Source organism: Ambystoma mexicanum, chromosome 14 (assembly GCF_040938575.1).
Source record: "Ambystoma mexicanum isolate Mex_15411 chromosome 14, UKY_AmexF1_1, whole genome shotgun sequence".
NCBI lineage: Eukaryota > Metazoa > Chordata > Amphibia > Caudata > Ambystomatidae > Ambystoma > Ambystoma mexicanum.
In genome coordinates this window covers 477,110,444-477,132,656 of record NC_090940.1, presented here as the reverse complement: position 1 = coordinate 477,132,656, position 22,213 = coordinate 477,110,444, and the positions used below count along the sequence as shown (strand labels likewise).

Genomic DNA, 22,213 nt, shown 5'->3' with positions numbered 1-22,213 from the left:
TCTCTGGGCCATCCAGTTGACTGACCAGCTTACAAGGGAGTCCTGCTCTGTAACCGCCGCCAGGTTGTGTTGTATTTCGAGTCCTGGTCACTCTCCCACGCTTCGTACACTTGGCGTTCCCAAGTCTGAAGGGAGGAGTGTACATTTGGCTCGAATACACACGGCCGCTCCGTTGTCCTGCTGCGGCAACAAACTGTGCTGGTTTCGTCGATTGGGACGTCTTTTTGCTCTACACGACTACGAGGCGTTCCCTGCTCTTTTGAACCTGCCAGCTGCTGAAACTAACGTGGAGAAGCCTGGGTCTGCTTGCTTCGGGGACCGGTGAGTAGTTTAGCTAGGATCTGGTCGCCCTCCTGCAGTATCCCATTGCTTTTCCCTGCTGTGTAAAAACAGCACCCTTTTGGCCGTACTCGCGCTCTGCTTCTGCCCGCTGTAGAGGCTGCGCTTGAGTTGCGGAACCTGTTCTCCTTCTGCTGTGCACTAACCCAAACTGCCTGACGTCCTCCGAAGAGCTTCCCCTTTTGCCCGTTGGCACCGGCGTGCAGGTACTTTGAGCACAAGGCTCCACTCTTCGCAGGGCTCGGACTTCCATCTAGTTAGGTGCCTCTGAAGGCGAACTGAGTCTAAAGCGTTATCGCACTGCCTGTTTTCCTTTCCTTTCAGGTGGACTACATATTTCGTGCTTTAAACGCTTGCGACTGTGTATTTGTATATATATTGTGTTGATATGGTAAGTGTTGGCTTAATATTGTGATATTGTGATTTTCTCGCTACGGTCATTATTTTAAAGGCCTTAAAATAAATGTGTATATATTTTTGATATAACAACTGTTTGGAGTAGTTTGTAAGCGCTCTTGCTTTGTGTGCTCATTGCGGGCTTTCAGTCACCCTCACCCCTCTTGAGACCTAGTCTTGACCGCCGCGATCGCTACCTTGATTGGTCTGGCTCGTCCAGAGGTTACCCTGTTCCAAGTAATTAGGTTGGCCTTCTGAACTTCTGCGCCACCAGGACAGAGTTCAGAAATCCGTCTTAACAAATTGGTGTACAGCGGTGGGATACGACTGAAGGCATCCAGTGTTGCGCACGAACTAAGGTATTTCAGGTTATTCCAACCAGGACACGTAGTGAATTGTTGTAGTATAACTTTAAAAAGGCCATAGTCCTATCAAACAGTATGGAAACAAATACCTTGTTAACTTTAAATGCTTCCAAATCAGAAACATTGAAGAAGATGTGTGCGGAGAGAGGTGTTTCCTCTCAAGGCACTAAATTGGAAATGATCCAAAGAATCGTGGCGTGGCAAGAAGCGCAGCTTGACGCTATAACTTCTGAGGACAGTGCAGAAGGTGGTGGGGCTGCTCTCACTGGTAGAACCGACGGTTCTGCCGCTGCACTGATCCATCGCGACCACGAGGACAGGGAGGACGAGATGTCTAATGTTTCCTCTGCCAGTGTTGATGGGGAGGCTATGCTTGAATTCAAGAAGCAAGAGCTGCGGTTTAGGCAGCAGGAGCTTGAATTCAGCATAGCCAAACTAAAAATCGAACAGGCAGAAAAACAGAAAGACAGGGATCACCAGTTGGAACTGGCCAAGCTTCAGGTTGCAAATGGGTCCAAGGGTCCTGGACATGGGTCTGGGGCTTCCTCTCATCCACGGTTTCCGAAAGATCTGCTCAGTGTGTATGAAGAAAGGAATGACATTATGGACTGGCTGAATGCGTTTGAGTATGCATGCGAAGTTCAAGAAGTTGACAATGCTGATAAGATTGCGTGGTTACTCAGTAGACTGCCCCATTCTGGCTGTAGTGCCATTATGGAAATGTCAAAGGCTGAGCGAGCTGATTTCGCAATGTTAAAGCAAACTCTCATTTTAAAGTTTGGGAAGACTCCGGCCCAATATTTAAAGCGTTTTCGAGAGTATAAGAAAAAGGAAGGTGGTACTTGGGTATCTTATGTCGCTGAATCTTTGAAAAACTTAACTGGCTGGGTCGAAGGTTATAAGGTTTCTACCTTCGAACGCATGATAAATCTTGTCCTGCTGGAACATATTTTTGCTTCTTCTTCCCCGGAGCTTAAGCAGCATTTGGCCGATTCGAAGGAGATAGATCCTAAGAAGCTGGCCATTGCAGCAGACTTATGGGTGTCACATCGAGTGTCCCATAAGGACAAAACTCATCCTGGTAAGCAAAGCAGGAGGAAGGGAAAAAGTCCAAAGATATGGAGGGTGGGGAATCTGCTAAATCTTCTTCCCATAAGGGCCACAAAAAGAAAAACAAGGGTAAGACACAAGAGAACTCACAGGGTAGTGGAGGTTCGCCTCCGAAACAGAACTCTGGTTACAATAAGCCTCCCTACGTTAACAGACCCACTGGGGCTTGTTTTTCTTGTGGAGCAACTGACCATGTGAAGGGGGATCCCCGGTGTAAGGTTAGACCTTTGGGGGTCCACTCCGCTAATCTGGCCTTCTCCTCCTACGAGGAAGAAGAGATTACAGGAGCATCCTTCTCCTCAGACTCATTTCCCAGCGGGATAGAGGCTGAGGTAGTTTTAGTGTCCCTGGGTTCCTGGGAGCCTAAAGTCGCAGAGGCTTATGCTAGGATTCCGGATAATACCAAGCACTACTTTAAAGACAGTGTGCTGATCAATGGAGTGGATACTCCAGCTCTTAGGGATAGTGGGTGCAGTCGCACTGTAGTGGATTCTACCTTGGTAGACTCAGAGGAAGTTGCCAGAGCTACTCTGATGCCCACTAAGTTGGCTGACGGCCCCCTCCGTATGTTTCCAGTAATACCTGTAAATCTTACTTTAAATGGTACAGCAGTCAGGATTCCAGTGAGCATTCAGAGAAACGTCCCGTGAAAGGTCTTGTTGGGTAATGATCTCAGAGCTTTAGGGCTCGTAGGAGACACTGCCGAAAGACCCTACACACGGTCTCAAGCATGGGCAGCATTGGCCAAGTCCAATACGCCGCCCCAGCCAAAGGGGAAACCCAAGGCGAAAGGAGTCTACAAGTCAAGACGAGGGAAAGAGAATATTCCCCCGAGCTCGCCTACCACTGCGGTGGAGGAAGTTGGTCAATCGCCCGGGCCTGACGAGGAGGTGGCGATGCCTGAAGTATTCGACCCCAACGACCATCCTGAACTAAAAGACTTGTTAGTTGAAGGAGGTCCTGACAGGGACGAATTCAGTAAAGGCCAACGTGAGTGCCCATCTCTGGAAGGCCTAAGGAGACAGGCCTGCTCCCAGCTTGAGGGTGAACCTCCTGGGAAGCATAGGATTTATTGGGAAGGTGGACTCCTGTATAGTGAGCCCACAGAGTCTACAGAAGGAGACCATAGGAGGTTGGTGGTTCCCCTTGCTGTTAGGCCCTTCCTCCTGCAGTTGGCGCATGAAGTTCCCCTTGCTGGTCACCTTGGTATGAAGAGGACCAAGAAAAGGTTATCCATGCACTTCTACTGGCCCAAGATGGGGGTGCAAGTAGAAAGTCACTGCAGGAGTTGTGCCTCCTGCCAGTTGTCTGGTAAGGTTGGCGCGACAATCCAAGCTCCGTTGGTACCGCTCCCAGTTGTGGGGGTACCATTTGAAAGGGTAGGGATCGACATCGTTGGTCCCCTTGACCCGCAAACATCCTCGGGCAATAGGTTTATCCTGGTGCTGGTCGACCATGCAACCAGGTATCCTGAGGCCATCCCATTGAAAACTGTAACTGCCAAGTCAGTTGCAAAAGCTTTACTCGGCATATTTACTAGGGTTGGCTTCCCTAAAGAAGTTGTGTCAGATCGTGGCAGCAACTTTATGTCGAAGTATATGCAGGCTATGTGGAAAGAATGTGGGGTCACCTACAAGTTCTCTTCTGCATACCACCCCCAGACCAATGGTCTGGTGGAACGTTTCAACAGAACGTTAAAGAGCATGATTGGGGCTCTGGAGGAGCCTCAGAGTAGAAAATGGGATCTTCTTTTACCATGCTTACTGTTTGCCTACCGAGAGGTACCACAGGAGGGTGTTGGCTTCAGCCCCTTCGAACTTCTGTTCGGTCATCCCGTACGGGGACCCTTAGCCATCGTCAAAGAGGGATGGGAGATGCCCACTCCCCCTGTTACTACCAATGTAGTTGATTATGTGCTAGGGCTCAGAAAACGGATGGTACTTCTGATGGGCTTGGCTAGTGATAAATTGAAGGCAGGGCAAGCGCTGGTGAAACATTGGTACGACCAGAAAGCTTCCCTCATCAACTTTACACCTGGTCAGCAAGTCCTGATCATGAATCCCATAAGGCCTCGAGCTTTACAGGACAAATGGTCAGGCCCTTACACAGTGGTGGAGCCCCTGGGTGAGGTTAACTATTTAGTGGACCTTGGAAGGCCTGGACAGGCTCCAAAAGTGTTCCACGTGAATAGGCTGAAGGCTTTCGTCCCAAGAGTCGAAATCGCAGCACTGCTACTGGCTTCAGACGTTGAGGAAGAGGAGTCTGAACCTCTTCCCGACCTGTTCCAAAGCGGTCCTTCAGATAGCTCCTTTGAGGGTGTCCGAGTGGCCCCTCACCTGACTTCTGATCAGCAGGCTGAGGTGAAAAGTTTGCTTAGGCAGTTTTCCCCCCTGTTTTCACAGTCGCCTGGTTTGACACCTTGGTGCAAACATCACATTGACACAGGAGACAGTGTACCTACCAAAAGTAGGGGATACAGGATGTCAGACAAAGTACGGTCTTATATTAAGACCGAGGTCAACAAGATGTTAGATCTTGGGGTGATTGAACCCTCTAGTAGTCCTTGGTCCAGCCCTGTGGTGTTGGTTCCAAAAGCAGGCACTTCTGAATTGAGGTTCTGCGTGGATTACAGGGCTCTGAATGCTGTCACCAAGACAGATGCACACCCCTTGCCTCGAACAGATGAGCTGGTGGATACTTTGGGTGCCTCCAAGTACCTCAGCACGTTTGACCTCACTGCTGGCTATTGGCAAATAGCTTTAGCAGAACATGCCAAGGAGAAGACAGCATTTTCTACTCCAGACGGCCTTTACCAATTCCGGGTAATGCCGTTCGGGTTGAAGAATGCACCTGCCACTTTCCAGAGGCTTGTGAATCATGTGTTGAATGGGTTGGACGAATTCTGCCTTGCATATCTGGACGATATAGCAGTTTTCAGTGCCACCTGGGAAGACCATGTGAAACACCTCAGGATTGTGCTCCAGGCTCTTCAGAAAGCCCACTTGACCATAAAGGCTAGTAAATGCCAGATTGGACAAGGCTCAGTGGTTTACCTTGGACATGAAGTAGGTGGAGGGAGGATACAGCCTCTACCCAGTAAAGTACAAGCAGTACAAGACTGGCCTACCCCCACTACGCAAACCCAAGTGAGAGCCTTCTTAGGACTCACGGGGTATTATCGCAATTTTGTGGCAGACTATGGCACCATAGCTGCTCCTCTGACTGCCCTCACAACTCCGAAGAAACCCAAGAAGGTAACTTGGACCGACGAGTGCGAGAAGGCCTTCAATGGCTTAAAAGACTCCTTGTGCCAGGCCCCTGTGCTTAGGGCCCCTGATTATCAAAGACCTTTTATCGTGCAGACGGATGCCTCTGACACTGGGATAGGAGCTGTACTATCACAAGTAGATGAGAAGGGTAAGGAACACCCTATCGGTTTTATTAGTCGCCAGCTTAAGGACAGAGAGCTCAGATGGTCCACGGTAGAGAAAGAATGTTTCTCTGTTGTGTGGGCCCTAAGGAAGCTGAGGCCCTACCTCTATGGGACCCACTTCACTGTGCAGACTGACCATAAGCCGTTAAAGTGGCTAATGAACATGAAGGGGGAGAATCCAAAGTTGCTTAGGTGGTCCATAAGTCTACAAGGCTTCGACTTCACTATTGAGCATAGGCCAGGTGTCCAACATAGCAATGCTGATGGGTTGTCCAGAATGTTTAACCGACCTGAACAAGAGACTCATCCAGGGGTGGATTAGTTCCCCCTGTCCATAGTCTGGGAGGGGCGAGTGTTAGGAAAGATTTCATAATTGTAGGTAATTTTCCTTCCATGTGGCAACCCCTAAACTTTTTGCTGTTGTTTTTCACCTTGTTCTTGACTTTGCCAGAGAAGTGCAGCCTTCTGCCGCACTCCTCTGGGCTTTCGCTCCTTTTCTTATGGGGAAACTGACATGCCCTTAAGACAGTCAGTACCGGGGAACGCTGTTTCCCGTAGTTTCTTTTATCGTGTTGCGGCTTTAGTGCAACATGACACAAGAGGGCACTGTAAGCTAAGTTACAGCTCTCTTGGGTCTCTAGCCTTCTACAGGCCCTAGATACTCTTTTAGGATGGTATTTGATCGGTGCAAGTCATTCAGGGACTCGAATGGTGGCAGCGATCGTTTTGTTTATTTTGAGCTCGTTTTGGCGTTCTGAGCACGTTTTTCGCACTGAACCCAAAATGGTGGCCTGGCTCCCAAAATGGCCAGACCACGAGGCTCCTTTGTCTTGTCCACTGACCGTCTTGCTCCCTTCACCTTCCCCAGGTCGAGCGACCCGGGGCCTTCCTTATTTGGGCATGTACTTTCCCGTGAAACGTGGTTGCTTTCGCGGGCTTCTACATGTCGTTTGTGTGCCTCCAGGGGGTGGGCTGGGATGTCTGGTCCCAATACACATCCTGGGTGCCAGAGAGTCTAGGGTGGTATGAATGCCTGGGACCACCGTGGTCCGTGATTGGTCCACGTATGGTGTGTGTGTTGATGAGCGGATCTCCCATTGGTTCCCCTCCGTTTTGGCGCGAGGGGAACCGTGGATAAGAGGGGGCTGGAAACACCACTACCATGTCGATCTCCTGAGTTCTCACGAACGAAGGAATACAGGAGCCAAGTATCCTGCAACCAAGAGGCTGGACCGAGGAATCGCTGGTGACCCGCTGAAGGAATCCTCCTTTGCACTGCTGTCGTCCTGTGAAACCCTTTCCTCCTTTGATCGAACCAGAAGGCCTGTACTGGTGCTTCGACCTTTGGAATAGCAGGAACAGCTATTCCCGGCGACTTCATCATCTCCTGCCAAGTAAGCCTTCGGAAGCGTCTCTGGGCCATCCAGTTGACTGACCAGCTTACAAGGGAGTCCTGCTCTGTAACCGCCGCCAGGTTGTGTTGTATTTCGAGTCCTGGTCACTCTCCCACGCTTCGTACACTTGGCGTTCCCAAGTCTGAAGGGAGGAGTGTACATTTGGCTCGAATACACACGGCCGCTCCGTTGTCCTGCTGCGGCAACAAACTGTGCTGGTTTCGTCGATTGGGACGTCTTTTTGCTCTACACGACTACGAGGCGTTCCCTGCTCTTTTGAACCTGCCAGCTGCTGAAACTAACGTGGAGAAGCCTGGGTCTGCTTGCTTCGGGGACCGGTGAGTAGTTTAGCTAGGATCTGGTCGCCCTCCTGCAGTATCCCATTGCTTTTCCCTGCTGTGTAAAAACAGCACCCTTTTGGCCGTACTTGCGCTCTGCTTCTGCCCGCTGTAGAGGCTGCGCTTGAGTTGCGGAACCTGTTCTCCTTCTGCTGTGCACTAACCCGAACTGCCTGACGTCCTCCGAAGAGCTTCCCCTTTTGCCCGTTGGCACCGGGGTGGCAGGTACTTTGAGCACAAGGCTCCACTCTTCGCAGGGCTCAGACTTCCATCTAGTTAGGTGCCTCTGAAGGCGAACTGAGTCTAAAGCGTTATCGCACTGCCTGTTTTCCTTTCCTTTCAGGTGGACTACATATTTCGTGCTTTAAACGCTTGCGACTGTGTATTTGTATATATATTGTGTTGATATGGTATGTGTTGGCTTAATATTGTGATATTGTGATTTTCTCGCTACGGTCATTATTTTAAAGGCCTTAAAATAAATGTGTATATATTTTTGATATAACAACTGTTTGGAGTAGTTTGTAAGCGCTCTTGCTTTGTGTGCTCATTGCGGGCTTTCAGTCACCCTCACCCCTCTTGAGACCTAGTCTTGACCGCCGCGATCGCTACCTTGATTGGTCTGGCTCGTCCAGAGGTTACCCTGTTCCAAGTAATTAGGTTGGCCTTCTGAACTTCTGCGCCACCAGGACAGAGTTCAGAAATCCGTCTTAACACCGGGAACCATACCTTGGCTCGCAAGCGCGCCTTTTTTTTTTCGCAGTGCCCTGGTGCCCTTTGTGGGCTATGTCCAGTACTTTTGCAACTAGGGTGCGAGGTATGACACAGTGCTTGCATGTCTTGTTGGGCCCCCATCTCTCTCCTAGTGTTGTTGGCTAGTACTCCTTTCCAATCACCGCTGTCCATGGCCGTCTGAATGACTTGAAACACCTCATCGGTTCTAGATGCTTCCACTATCTCCTGGACTGTTAATGCCACAGGCATTGCTGCTTCCACGACATGTCGGACCATTTCGATACATTCGATCACCTCTGGTTTCTCTTGTGTCCGACCAGATCCCAGGTGTCGAGACAAATAGTCTGCAGGATTGCTGGTACCTGGTCTATACTGTAGTTTCACCCCATATTCGACCAGGGACAACATCCACCGCTCTATACGAGGGGGTGCTTTAGATGACCCGCCCGCCATGATGGGGATCAGCAGCTTGTGGTCAGTGATGACCACCACGGGCTTCCCCAGAATGTATAGTCTGAAGTGCTTACATCCCCATAGGATGGCAAGTGCCTCTGGTTCAATCTGCGAATACCGTTTTTCTGTGTCAGTTAAATCATTGCTGGCATGCGCAATTGGATGCATCTGTCTCTGGGCGTCTGCCTGTAGTAGCACTGCGCCCAATCCTTCCGGGCTGGCGTCCACCACGATTTCTGACTCTCTCTCGGGATTAAAGTAGGCCATTGTTTTGCTGCCCGTCAGCGCTGTTTTAATGTCTTCAAACGCTTTCTGCTCTCTTGTAGTCCATTCCCAGACAACGTCATTTCTAGGGAGTGCTCTCAACGGCTCAGACAGAGATGCCAGATCCCGGATGAACCGTCCACAGTAGGTCACCATCCCTAGAAAACTCCTGACCTCCAAGGGTGTTCCTGGAGCCGCCGCCTCTTGTATGTGCCGCACTCTCTCTGGATCCGGGGATATGCCCCCTGCATGGAAAATAAATCCAAAGAATTCGATTCGGTCTTTGAAAAACTCACATTTACCTTTATGCAACGCGAGGCCCAGGTTTTTGATCCTGTCTAATCCGCCTCTGAGGAAGCAAAACCCAAAATATCGTCACTTAGATTTATGACGCCTTTCAGTCCAGCGAGGGCACCTCAGATGACGTTTTGGAAGACCTTGGCAGCTGACGAGATGCCGAAGCTTAACCTTTTGAACTGATATAGGCCCTCGTGTGTTGTGAAAGTCGTTATATAGCGGGACTCAGGGTGCAGCTCCAGCTGATGCTACCCAGAGCAGAGGTCCAGTTTAGAGGACTACCTGGCACCCTGAAGTTCACCCACTATATCATCCAATGTCAGAGTTAAGTGACGCTCTCGTCGGATCGCCATATTGGGCAGCCGCATATCGACACAAATGCGCACGCCCCCGGCTGCTTGGGCTTCGCCGCTACCACAATTGGGGAGACCCATGGAGTGGGGCCTTTGACCCTTTCAATAATGTCCATGTCCACGAGAGCTTGTAACTCATGTTCGACTTGCGTCCTAAGTTGGAATGTGATTCTCCTGTGCTTCAGTGTCGTTGGCCTCACTGACTTGTCGATGTGGAGGCGTATGGGTTCTCCCTTGAGCTTGCCCACACCTCTGAAAAGGTCTGCATATCGTTCCATGATGTGATCAATGTCTGTCAGATACACTGACATGGCGAAGTGGACAATGTCCAGTGCCTCTGAGGCCGCACAGCTTAGTAATGAATGAGAGCTCACTTCCATGACAAAGAATCTGGCCTTTATGGCGTTTTGTCCGTGAGTGACTGACGCCATGATTGCCCCCTTTAGTGGTAGAGGCATGTCTCCCCCAAAGGTGTATATTCTTGCATTGGTGCCCTCAAGCGCCTGCGGGCCTGGTAGAGCTCATAATGTTCCGCCGATAAGACACACACTGATGCTCCTGTGTCTATTATTACTGCCGTTGGGGTTTCGCCGATGTTGACCATACATGTGGGCTGCCATCACTTCCTTGTGCCAGACGCTATATTCAATATGAAGAACACTTCTTCCTCTTCCTCCTCCTCCTCTGCGATGTCCAGTTCTTGTAGACCTTGTTCTACCGCCGCAACATTCTTAGATTTTCTTGGGTTGCCCTTGCTGGGCCCCTGGGCGTAGCCACTGGTATCCCTGCTTTGCACACCCTTGCGTAATGTCCCAACACCCCCAAACAGCCACATACCCTAGTCTTTGCTGGACACTCGCCCGCATGTGGGAGACCACAGTATTGACATGGATGCGGAAGATAGGGTTTCTGAAATCCTTCAGGCTTTTTCTGATTCCAGCGCTGCTTTTGAGAGGCTGAGCGACCTACGGCAAAAGCCTCTTCACACTTCCCAGGGCGGACAGCTGAATCAAACCGGGCTCCTCTGCTCTCCGCCAGTTCATGTGCACGCCCCATGTCCAAAATTTGTGCCAGCGTCAGGCCTGGCTCACAGACTACCTGCATTCTCAGCTTCCCCGAGCTGCATCCCTGAATAAGGTGGTTGCGTACCAAGCCTTCCTCATTCTCCCACCTGCATGCGCTAGCCAATTGTCTTAATCTACCACAGAACTGGTCCAATGTCTCATCACAAGTGCTGTCATAATCCATATTTGCTAGGGGTAGAAAGTGGTTTTGGAGGGCCGTCTTGACAGCTGCATATGTCGTCGCATGCGAGTTCAATGACTCAAAGATCCAATGCACTTCCGATCCTGCTGAGTATAGCATTGTTGCCACCTTGGCATCATCCTCTGTCTCACCGGTGGCCCCAAAAAACATTTCCAGCTTCTTCACCCATAATAATCATTTGGGACCGAGCTTGGATGGGCGCCCCGATAGATCAAATTCAGGCATAAGCGCCAAAGTACCTTGTTGTCTGCGTGGCACTGGTGCTGGGGCCACACCGGCATCCTCCTGCTCGCCCATGATGTCAGACCGCACAAGCACCCCACTTTAGTGCGAGAGGCCGCAAGTCCGTCTTCTCCTCACGATGAAGTGCACCGCAGGGATGTGTTTCCTCAATCTGCGAGGCGTGGACAGCACCAGTGGCCAGGATCTTCACTGCAGCTGGACTGTGGCACGTGAGACAACAGCAGAACACTTAAATTCCATTAATTCACAGCCATCTGGTGACAGATAGCTGTGAGATTTCCAAAAATTGTATCCAAAAGATCATGATCGGCGCACAAGCCCCCTTTCGGGCCGCAACCATTGTGTCAAATATGCCAAAATGGCAGCCAACCAGCCGCGTAGGAATCAGCACTTCGTGAGGATGTCGGATCACCTCTTCTTCGTTCTAGAATGTCCTTCTGAGGATTCCGCCCACCCCACTTAGCGTCTTCCTGAACGAGGCTCGCGCATGCGTACAAACAATTAATATGCTCTCTAACTTTTACTAGTGGCATATGGCATTTTAACACAACAACAAAACAAAACTGCAGACTCAATACAGATGCAGGGAACTCATCTATTAGAGCTTGGACCAGGCGCCCTGGAGCACAATACTTACAAACCTAATTTGCATATGGATTGTACCAAAAGATATTACTTCACAGAAAAGCACACTGCAAGGAGCATCATCACTCTTTGATACTTGGAGGCACCATGGAAGTGACTTTAGAATAAGTTGTCATAAGTAAGCCAAGTGGCAAATAAATTTGTAGTGCAAAATACCTAAATTACACTGTTATATATAGATCAACTCTATAGTGAGGCTTTTTTTTTTTTAAAATAACAGCATGATATATTAACACATAAGCTTTGAAGTGAATCATTCAGCGAGCTGTAGATAAGACACAGCCTGATTACATGACCTGCCCAGGATCACACACTTTGGTTAAATCGTGAAACCGGGATGTGGACAATTTAAGCAACTGAGCACATCTTCACAGGTTTAGTTTATATAGATATCTATTAAGGTTTCCCTTTGCATTTCATGTGCTTAAATAATACTTTATTTATTGCAATGCGTTGGAAGCAAAGCACATTACATAAGAAACTACCCTTTCATTATTAACTTTACACTATACATCATTATAGAAATATGTTGAGCAATAAGAGGATGGCTTTAGTTTTAATCTCCCCATGCTGCATGCAAAGTCACAATAGCATCATGCAGATTAATGTGAGCCTAACAAATCCCCCTTGGGTAAAGCCATAGTCATTATTTCATAAAGCCTGCAGCATTATGCAACCTTCTCACTGCTGATCACTCCCTCACATGCACATTTCTAAAAGGGACAAAAGTCCCTGCTAATAGTCTCCCCTCCCTCCCATCAGTGCCTAATGGCTCACATTGAAATTCTCTCTTGACAGAGAGCAAATTAAGAGCCCCTCTGCTACTGCCCGGAGCTCCGTGGGACATTGTCCTGGCAGAGGTTTCGGAAAGGGTAAGTTGTCCTGCTGCCAGGACAATGACCGTGCTGAGTTGCTCAGCACACATTGTCCTGCTCACGGGACACCTTTCCTGTTGGGCCACCTCATTGAGGTGCCGAATGGGATAGGTGACCCACTGACGAAAGTCCCGGTCAGGCTCTCAAAAGATCCTGTGGGGGGGGCGTGCCCTCTCCCGGCCCCTCGCTTGGTACGCTGCTGTGTCCAGGTGTTCTCCAGCAGGTCAAGATATGACACTTTACAGTCCCTAGTGCCACTTTATTAATTTATGAACCACCCTTCTGATTGAAGGGTTTTAACACACCACATGAGACTTCCTCCATTAGGTTCTACACTTTTTGTCAAAATGTTATATTAAAGAAAGAGAGTGAACAGTAATTTCAACAAAGTGATACATCCTTGTCATATACTGCCACAGATTCTTTTACATAAATCAAGAAATGCAACCTTTCAAATACAATTTTCCATCAAAGAGGCACAAATAGAAACAACCACAAAGAGCAATACATAAGGAAAGTCGGTGGGTACAAGGTGTGTCTGTGACAGACAGCAACAGGAACATCGACAAGACAGAGCACATTGATACAACAAGCATTAGCAATGCAAACAGTTTGGGCTTTTGTGTAAGCATGGCAAAGGCACTTGCCAGGCACTGTCGTATTGGTATTAACTGCTCTTTGATAGTTGCAGGTGCAAAATGGTGTGAGTACCTGGGCATCTAAGCAGTGCCCGGCAAGTTCCTAATATTATGCACAGGCCAAAACTGTTGGCTTTGCCAATGCTTGTGCTTAACAGGACCTCAATAAAATAAACACAGAGTGCTTATAAAACAAGTGGCTGAAGGCAGACCTGGCTTTGGCATTTTTATTACACCGGTAGAGTGTTTACAGCACCAATTAAGTCTGTAAACTGTGCACCAAACAACATTTTCAAGCTGGTTGGCTCTCCTCATATGCCGACACCTAAAGGGTTTCTGTCAAAGATGCTGCTACCTTAAAAGTAGGTACTGGGACAAGTAAGAGGAACATGGAGGTAAAGTGCATGAGAGTTAGGTGTAGAAACGAGCATTTCTTGCAATGCCAGCCTGTGCTCCGGTCTTTGCCTTGCGAGTGTAATGGCTTTCCGTTAAATTGAACGGCATATTTCTTTTAGTCAGAGGTGTTTGGATCCTAGTGGCATTTGGGTCGAAGTGCACAAGGACATACTGCACAATTGAAACGTTCCCCAACAGTAGGCACATGGAGCCAGCGAGGTAATTAACTATCCAAAAACTCTTAGAGGCTGACCCCAGTCACGCACATTATAAAAGACGCTCCGTCTTCCCTTTCCGGCGATCGCGCCATAAAGGCAAAGTTTCAAATCCCTGTCAAATGTGCCCATTCATCCGCTTATCCAGTGATCGTCTAGACTCCAGCGACACAGCAAAAGCAGAATCATTTGCACACGAAACACTAACCTCAAAAGTCATGGAGTAATACGGTGCATTACGCATCACCAGCTGTCCACATACCGGTGCGCAGAAGCTTCTTCTTCTTAATTATCGGTTGTGTGGGCGGACCCACGCAGACTCTTCCCCATCCTAAAGGATGATGTGCACTTTGACTGGACGAAGTGCGTGAGTTGTCCGGCATGCAGTGCACTTAGGGTGCCATCATTGAAACCTGACGACGTAGCTACGACAGCCACACAAAGCATCACGTACTCGAAAAGCTGGGTGCTTTCCTCCAGTAGGAATCCTCCGACAATACTGAATCGTAACAATTGGGCTATAGGTTATTCCCAGTACTAATGCCAATTAAAATCAATCACTCATTTTGGCTATTGGAGGTGCTATTTTGTGGACTCTGACGGGTAATGGGAAGTTTCTTGGGGGAGAAGCGGGGCCGGGTGCAGGTAAGGAGTTTTGAGGAGGGTGTGGTGTCACGTGTCCCGAGAAGCAGGGTCACGTGACACACTACAGCCGGATGTAAAAATAAAGGTATCACCGGAACTGGCGTCTTAACGCCAGTCCGGGTTTAGGCACTTACGAACGTGGTTGTGTGTTTGATTGCTGCGCCGCCCCCGCGCACCGCGACACCAGCGTAACCCCCGCGCGAGGGCCTCGCTCCACATCTGTCCCTCCTGCCGTGCCGGCAGGCCTACATCACACTGGCGACGAGGCGGTAAGTGGGTTGCGAGCCCCGACAACAACGGAGGTCTTCGCACCCACGGACCCGCGCTTACACAATCGCGGAGCCGGCAGGATAACGACGCCGGCCCCGCCCACCATCGGAGTCAACCTCCAGCAGCGGCGAAGAGTGGCCCCAGCACCCCAGGGCCCCAACAAGAAAAAAAAAAAAATCACATCTAACAACAGCCCAGGTAGCAGCCTCCTCAGCCCTGGCAGCTGCATCCAGCAGCAAATCACCACCCCACGACAAGGGAGAAGCAATCCACGCAGGCCTACCCTGCCAAGACGCCGCACGTGGGACCACGCACTGCACGCTCACCAGGCCCAACCACCACCACACGGTAAGCTGCAACTCAGCGCCGTAACGCCGCACAACACAACATGTCCGACCCGACGTCCAGCCCATCAGAGACCAGCGCCAGGTCCACGTCGAGGAGGAGCCTCACCGAGGAACGCACAGACCCCTCGCTAACCACGTTCATGCCGCCTTTCGACCCGTTCACCAACGGAGCGGCCATCAGATGGGAAATATGGATACAACAGTTCGAGATGCACCTCGACGCGAGAGACATCACTACGCCCAAAAAAATGCGCACCTTTCTCCTCCTCAACATAGGATCTGCCGCCCTGCGCCTATTCAACGCCACGCCAAACAGAGGTAGTGATGCCAACTACGCTGCAGCAAAAGCCGCCCTTTCCAACATGTTCAAACCAGACCTCAACCCCGACTACGAGCGGTTCCATTTCTGCCTGGCGAGACAACGAGAAAAAGAGACAGTGGACAAGTTTCACGCTCGCCTTCGCGAAATGGCCGTGGGCTGCGAATTCCCAGACGAGGAATTCGCCATCCGCCTCCAAATCATCAACGGTATCTCATCCGAGAAGCTGAGGAGGGCGATACTATCAGAGAAGAATGTACGGCTATCACGCATCCTCGAGATGGCAAGACTCCGCGAGCAAACAGAGGACCAAGTAGCAGTAATGGAAGCAGCCATTCAGAGGCTTCCGCTAGACAACCCGAGACCAACAGAAGACGTAGCAGCCATCTCCCGACACCAGGACACCCGCCCGAAACAGAACCCGAGAATGCAACCACCACAAAGGCGTGACCAATCGTGCAAGTGGTGCGGAGGCCCATGGCATAAAGGGGATTCCTGCCCAGCGTGGGGGTCAACATGCAGAAAATGCAACCGCCTGAATCACTACGCCGCAGTCTGCCTTAATCCTCCGAACAAGAACGACCGTGACGCAGACCCGCGGCCATCACAAGAACCACGTAGGAGATTCGCGCCCAAGGAAACCCGCCAACCAACGCGGAGAGGAAAAGCTAGGGCAGTAGACGAATCACAAAGATCCCAAACCACGAGCGAAAGCGACGAAAGTGACAGCGACTCATCCCCCGAAAGGCAAGGCAAAGAAAGGAGAAAGAAAGGGAAAAGGCGAATACACCGAGTGCACCTAATATCAGCAGTGGACCCACGGAAATCACGACAGAAGAGGAGACCAACATGCACCATCCTCTCCAATGGAGACCCACTGAAAGTTATCATTGACACCGGTGCCACAGTAAATGTCATGCCAGTGACAGCATTCAACAGTCTCAACCCCAGACCAGAGCTCCTCAAGAGGAAAGTCAGGCTATACGCCTATGGATCAAAGAAACCCCTGCCTGTGCGAGGATCGTTCAAATCCAACTTCGCTCACAGTAACGCCAGCTGCCGAGCCCGAATATACGTGGTAGACGCCGGGTGTGAAACCCTCCTAAGCTGCAAAACAGCCGAAAAGTTGGAGCTGATACACTTCGCATTCAGTGCGCAACACGATGAACTCCACGACCTCTTGGGGCGACACAAAAAGCTGTTCCAAGGCATCGGGTGCCTAAAAGGGAGAACGGTCAAGCTACACATAGACCCCACCATCGAACCCAAAGCAGCACGGCACAGGCGAATCCCATTCCACCTGAGAGAGGCCGTAGAAAAGGAGCTACTCAAGCTCGAAAACGCAGGGATCATCGAGAAGACGTCTGGACCAACCCCGTGGGTTTCGCCGATGGTAGTAGCCCAGAAGCCAAAACAACCAGTAAGGATATGCATCGATATGCGGCTCCCCAACATAGCTATCGGCCGTGAGCGCCATGTCACTCCCACCATTGACGAGCTCATTGTAGATCTCACGGGAGCGACGATCTTCAGCAAGCTCGACCTCCGGTCCGGCTATCATCAGCTAAAACTATCGAAAGAATCCAGATACATCACAACATTTTCGTCCCATCTTGGCCTGATGCGATACAAGAGATTCAACTTCGGGATATCATCAGCGGCGGAAGTATTCCAGCATGAGGTCCGGAAAGTCATCACGGGCCTTGAGGGAACCACTAACATCAGTGACGACATCCTTGTATATGCATCGAACAAAGACGACCACCACCAACGCTTAGCAGCAGTCCTAAAGAGACTCGAGGATGCCGGACTGACCCTCAACGCAGACAAATGCGAATTCAACAAAAAGGAACTCTGTTTCTTCGGATACATCTTCAGTGCAGCAGGAGTGTCCCCAGACCCATCAAAAGTACAAGACATAAAAGAATTTGAACCACCAAAATCAGCCTCAGAAGTGAGAAGCTTTATGGGAATGGCCACCTACTGTGCACGGTTCATCCCTGATCTTGCAAGCATCGCCAACCCACTCAGGGATCTAACCAAGAAAGATCGAAAGTGGGAGTGGACGGAGGTTCACCAACAGGCCTTTCAACAGATAAAAGACTCCCTGTCCGCCTCCACCACCATGGCGTTCTTCAACGTAGACTGACAGACCGAACTTCTTGTCGACGCCAGCCCAGTTGGCCTAGGGGCCGTGCTGACCCAAACAGATAAAGATGGCACGATATTTCCAATCGCGTTTGCCAGCAGAGCCCTCACCAAACCTGAACTAAACTTTGCACATATCGAAAAAGAAGCCCTGGCCATTCTGTGGGGATGTCGCCACTTTAAAGTCTACCTGTTAGGGAAACAGGCGAAAGTTTTCACCGACCACAAGCCCCTGGTCCCGATATTCCGAGGCTCCGCCCCACACCCTCCCGCCCGCATTGAAAAGTGGATGTTGCAGCTGCAACCCTACAACATTGAAGTAGAATACCGCCCAGGATCGAATAATCCGGCGGACTACCTGTCCCGCCATCCGCGGCCAGCCACTGACAAAGAACAGCACCACGCAACAGAAACGGACGAACACGTCTGTCACGTGATAGCATGCGCCCGACCACGAGCACTGACACTGCAGGAAGTGGTACAAGAAACAGCAGAAGACACAGTCCTGAAACATACAGCCGCAGCCATTCAGTCAGGCAACTGGAAAACCTACCTCATGTCAATGTCTCACCGAACAACCACTGCCCAAGCCAAACTCAGGGCCCTGTTCGGCATCAGACATGAACTATCTGTAGCCCCTGAAGGAGTAATACTGAAAGGACACAGGATCATATTACCAGAATCCCTCAAGGCCAGGGCGCTCAAGCTGGCCCACAGTGGACACCAAGGGATTGTCAAGTCGACCGCCTACCTAAAGTCCCGAATGTGGATGCCAAACATGCACCAGAGAATTACGGAACTCGTAGAATCCTGCACAGCATGCCAAGCATCACGGAGACCAGCAAACCCCGAACCACTCAGCTGCGCCCCCCGAAGCACAAAACGATGGGAGGCCGTCAGTATGGACCACTGCACCATCGCTGGAGAAGGATACCTGCTAGTAGTAATAGATGAATTTAGCAGGTACCCGGAAGTAGAGCATGTGGCCTCGACAAACACAGAAACCACCATCCTCACATTGGAGAAAATATTCGCAATTCATGGCATTCCCAAGAAAATTAAAAGTGACAATGGCCCATCGTTTGCCAGTCAAGAACTAAAGGAATTTTTCAAAGAGGTCAACGTTAAACACCAACGCATCACCCCAAGATGGCCTCAGGCAAACGGTGACGCAGAGCGTTTCATGGGATCACTGAACAAGATCATCAGGATCGCCAAGGAACAAGGACACCCCTGGTTGAAGGCTGTATATCAGTTTCTGAGGACACACCGACAGACCCCACACTCAGCCACAGGGATCAGTCCGGCGGCCCTCATGTTTGGAGTTCCCATCCAGGCAGAGCTACCGATACACCCAGACTGGACAGCGCCAGACCCGGACATCATTGAGATGGAAGCAAGACGGGAAAGACACAACGAGCGAGAAAGCATTGCTCGACGAGCACACCACAGAGAAATAAACCCGGGGGACACGGTCCTCGTCAGGAACCGGGCAACACCGAAGAAAATGTCCCTCAATTACAAAGCACGCCCGTGGACTGTCACGACCACCAACCACAGCATGATTACGGCAACCCGCGGAAAAGAGACGGTAACCAGAAACGTCTCCCACTTCAGGAAAGTGCCTCAAGAAATGTGGGAAGGGCAACAGTCACCCCAGAGGAGCGAAGTAGTACACTCACCCCAAACACCCGCGCCACAGCAGACCACAGAAGTGCCGGAAGAGGAAAATGGTGAAGTGGAGGCCGCCACGGAAGACGCGCCACGAGAAAGAAGCACCCGGTACAGTCTGAGAGAAAAGCCCAGACCGTCTTCCCGCCTTCAAGGGTATGTGGTAGACGAAATATGCCAAAGAAGACGGCAGCAGAGACAGAGACATTCACATATCCAGAAGTAAGACTCAATGTAAAATGTCATGTTAACATGTGGGAATTTCGCCTCCAACTTGGGGAGGAATGTGGTGTCACGTGTCCCGAGAAGCAGGGTCACGTGACACACTACAGCCGGATGTAAAAATAAAGGTATCACCGGAACTGGCGTCTTAACGCCAGTCCGGGTTTAGGCACTTACGAACGTGGTTGTGTGTTTGATTGCTGCACCGCCCCCGCGCACCGCAACACCAGCGTAACCCCCGCGCGAGGGCCTCGCTCCACATCTGACCCTCCTGCCGTGCCGGCAGGCCTACATCACAGAGGGGACTCTGGCGGCTGAAGCGGGAGTCGGCCAGGTTTCCTCCTAAATGCTACGAGCGGCTTTACAGCTCGTGTTGGTCTCTTTCTTCACGTTGCTCAGAGGCGGGTGGGCTCCGCTTCTGGTGCTATCAGTGGGGTTGCCATTGGGAGTGATGTGTTCCTATTGGTTGGCTGGCCTCTATTTAGGGGGCAGGCATCTCTAACGGCTGGTTGGCATTTCGTTTTGCATCATTATTGAGAGGCCTGAGCATCCGTTGTTCACCTGTTTCTGGGAATATATGATAGGTAACCATTCCACGAAGAGCAGGCATCTGGTCCTGTCTTCTTCCTCGTCATCTTCCTCTTCTCCTGTGGTCTGCAGATAGCGGAAGAACAAGGCTAAGCATCAGGCAGGAGTTAAAGAGACTGCTTAAACATCATGGGATGAGGCATGCACATGGACACAAGCGCTGGCGCCTGTCTTCCTCTTCACCTTCTGGCACTGAATCTTTGGTCTCTTCTTGTTCCTCTTCGGCTGGTGCAGAAGGGAAGTACCTGGACAGAGAGGGAGTGGAGAAGGTGCTGGCTCAGGTTGGGGGTTTGCATGGGGTTTTCAAAGCCCTTGGAACCGGTGGAGGGGGCCAACCCTTCTATTCGCCAGTATAGACTTACCCCTAGGTTGGGGTTGCCATTGGTTTCTGATGTCGGGGATTAATTCCTTCGGGAATGGCGGGACCTGGAGAAAATGGCAATGCCCCGCTTCATGTCAATACTTTACCCATTAAATGGCAAGACTTTGCTGTCTGATCCTGTAGAAGTCGACGATATCCTCACCAGCCTGGTGGGTTGCTCCTCTATGTAGGCCGAGGAGGCGGCCGTCCGGGATCCAGTGGACCGCTGGGTTAATTCCAGCCTTAAGTCATACAGGGGCGCTTCTGGCCCTTAGGGCGAATGTCTACGGTTCCCACACGGCTGAAACAATGCTAAGTGGTTTCAGGAGTTTTGAAGAAGGCTTTCAGTGAAGGTTCCGATTGTGCCCCTTTGCTATCGGACATGCAGAGACAGGTTGAACCTTTGTCCAATCTGGCTTATGATAGGGTGCTTGGTTCAGTCATGGCCATGGGGGCTGGTGTGTCTGCCAGGAGGCTTGTGCACCTAAGGGACTGGAAAACTGATGGGTCTCAGAGGGTGGCTGCCCTGCAACTTCCTTTCAATGGGTCCAGGCTTTTTTGGGGATTCCCTTGAAGATAAGGTGCGCAATGTTTTTAGGGCGGACGAACATGCTGACAAACTTCGACGCAAGCCTCCTTCAACGGCCAAGAGGTCTTCCTTTGGTGATTATGCAGTGTCCAGTGGGTCTTTCCCTGGCTCCTCATCACATTTTTGTCGGAGAGCAAAGGGGGGTTGCATCCTCCACGCTCTTCGCATCCTGGGCCGGCGCCTAAGTCCTGACGGTTTGGACATGCCGGTTGGCGGGTGGCTCCGGCAGTTTTTTTTCCAGTATAGGTAAGGTGGTGTTCTGACTCCTGGGTTCTGGATACAGTTTGGAGGGGTTGTCAAGTGCATTTCCTATCTCCTCCTGTCCAAGCATTGCATGGTTCAGACGGTGGTTCCCAGGTCACGGATCAAGAGGTTGGCCATGGAGTTGGTGTTGAAGACGGCCATCATGCCCGTTCTTCTCCCTGTTCAGGGTCGGGGTTTCTACTCTCGGGTGTTCCTGGTCCCCAAACCTTCAGGGAAGTATCACCTAATTTTGGACCTCAAAGCCCTGAACTGCTTCGTCCCGAAGGAACACTTAAAAATTGAAACTTTACAGAACATTCTTCCAATGTTATTCAAGGGGATTTGGATGGCGTCTCTGGATCTCCAGGATGCTTATTGCCACATCGCTCTCCGCCCCTGGCACATGAAGTTCTTCCGCTTTGCGGTGGGATCCCGACATTTTCAGTTCAGAGTGCTCCCGTTCAGACTGCGATCGGCCCCCAGGGTGTTCACCAGGCTGGTGGCTCCCCTAGTGGCGCATTTACATCTGCAGGGCATTCAGTTTTTTTGTTCCCTACGTGGACGATTAGCTGTACAAAGCGTCCTGCCGGCAGGCTGTCATGGCTCGGCTCCAATTGGTGTTGAAGGACTGGGATTTCCTGGTGTACTGGCAGAAGTCTCACCTGGAGCCTTCTCAGGATCTAGTTTTCATTGGAGCACAGGTTTACACCAGGATGGGGAGGGTGTTCCTGTCCATAGAGAGGGTCCGTCGCTTGCTGGCTGTTCTGGGCAAGGTTCTCAGGAGGCGGTATGTCACAGCTTGCCTGTTGCTGAAATTGCAGGGGCACATGGCTTCTTGCGTGTTTCTAGTTCCCTGGGCACGTCTTCATCTACGTCCCCTGGCTTATCTTCTCTCCCACTAGCTCCTGCCGTCTCAAGCTTTCGAAGCTTTGATTCTGGTGTCACCGGATCTGCGGGTCTCCTGGCTGTGGTGGTTTGGGGTTCCGAATCTTCGGGCTGGGGTGTCCCTGGTCCTTCCTCCTGTGACGACTCTTACTACAAACTCCTGCAGAAGG

At 50.8% G+C, this 22,213-nt stretch overlaps 1 protein-coding gene across 1 annotated transcript in view; it reads right to left on the bottom strand.

The window, feature by feature from the left end:
* The window catches only part of GSKIP (GSK3B interacting protein), a 480,402-nt gene extending 466,417 nt beyond the window's left edge, over nt 1-13,985 (bottom strand). Inside the window, exon 1 of the mRNA XM_069637714.1 lies at nt 13,964-13,985. The gene's annotated coding sequence lies outside the window, so the exon portion shown is untranslated. The remainder of the gene's footprint in view (nt 1-13,963) is intronic.
* Between the last annotated feature and the right edge of the window lie 8,228 nt (nt 13,986-22,213).